Genomic DNA, 1,826 nt, shown 5'->3' on the forward strand with positions numbered 1-1,826 from the left:
TTTTCCTTTTTTTTTTTTCCATTTCCATTCCTGTATCCCAATCACACCTCATGTAACTGCAAAAACTCAAATTTCTCCAAGTACCTATTTCAAAGTTGTCCATAAAGCAGGACCTTGTCGTTCCTGAACATGCTGTGAGACCACAGAACTCTTTAACCCTCCCAGTTCCCGATCTGCACGTCTGGGTATCAGGGTTGAATCCACACCGGCCTGCTGTGCGCACATGAACCTCACTGTGAAGCTCTGGGAGAGCGCACTTCGGCTGGCTGGGTCTCCACCTGGGGACCAATGCCACTTGGTCATCATGAAAAAGAAAGAGTGTTCATTTGTTCCCCAAATTGGTGAAGAGCAGTTTGAGGTTCTTCTGTCATTGAAGCTGAAGCACACACTAGAGGCATGCTGATGGAGGAGGACAGTGGCTTCCTCCTGTTACACAGAGGACAGAGAGGCTCGGTGTTATGACGACAGTGCCCTTGACAGGCGGAAATTCCCAGGGGCCTCAAACCCTTACTGCAGATAGGGGAAGAAGGGGTTATAAATCGTGTATGAAATGGATGGATGAAAAAATAAAATATACACGGTAGCTACTTTTAGAAAGTAGCAAGAGGAAGAGATTAGGATAGTCTTCAAAGGGTCTGTAGTTAACCTCTTTATAATAAAATGTTGGGATAAAAAGTTCCCCCATGATCTAACTATTTGTGCACCCAACCACTCGTATTTTGATGTGTTCTTGGGAACTCGCTTATGTCACGTTCTTAAAAGTGGTGTGAGGAACTTCCCAGATGGTTCAGTGGTTGCGACTTCACCTTCCAATGCAGGGGGTGTGGGGGTTCCATCCCTGGTCGGGAGTTAAGATCCCACGTGCCTCACAGCCAAAAGAGAAAAAAAAAACCCAAAACATAAAGCAGAAGCAACAAATTCAACAAAAGCTTTAAAAATGGCCCACATTAAAAAAAATCTGTAAAAAAAAAAAAGTGATATGAACCTAAAATTCTCCACCATTAGTGTGGGAAAGATCTCTAGGTGGGTCTGAAGACCCCATTCTATACCCTTCTTCACTTCGGTTGGCCTCCTTTGCCGAGTTTTCTTGGGGGACTTCTATCCCCTCATGCTCTGGCCCAAGCCTGGATCAAAACTCTCCCCCTGGGTTCCCCGTCACTCACGTGAGCCTGGACCAGGGTGGCACACAGCATCGTGAGTCCGGCTGGCTTACGAGGAGGTGACACTCTCCCTGGGCCCCTGCATGGCTCGCTCTGCAGGGTCCTGGGAGGAGAGGGCTCGCCCCAGCACCGCTTGCCGGTTTCCCACCACGCGCTGTCCTGTATATCCCTGCTGGGCAGGAGCACCTTCCTCGACACCCAGAGGAGATCTCAGGCTCCTTCCTGTTCCACATCTCTTCCTTCTTGGCTCCTTCCCATCCAGCTTCCAGGTAGAAGCCCTTGTCTACTCCCTAAGAGCTAAACACCCTAAAGTCGCTCCCCCTGGGTAAGCCCAGCATTTATATTCTGCTCAGTCTCAGCCCTGCCTCTCCGGGCCTCTCTGTGGCCCTGGTCCCAGCACTGAGCTTCCCGCCAGCCCCACCGCAGGGCTGCAGACCACCCCCTGAAGCCAGGGCTTGAGGACAGGTGACGCCATGGATGGGGTCTAGCTCCTGGGCTTGGGACCCTTCTCAGGCCTGGGACACTGTCTCAGTCTCTGTGTTTCTCCCTAAGTCCGGGACCTGGGTACATGCTCTCCTTTTCACTTCCTGGCCGCCTTCCCCATTCCGCCCTTGGGGATTCCGCTTCCCAAGCTGGTGCCTGGTTGCCCCAGATCCCCCTTGAATG

The sequence above is a fragment of the Bison bison genome, unplaced genomic scaffold (assembly GCF_000754665.1).
Source record: "Bison bison bison isolate TAMUID 2011002044 unplaced genomic scaffold, Bison_UMD1.0 scf7180017864255, whole genome shotgun sequence".
Classification (NCBI taxonomy): Eukaryota; Metazoa; Chordata; class Mammalia; order Artiodactyla; family Bovidae; genus Bison; species Bison bison.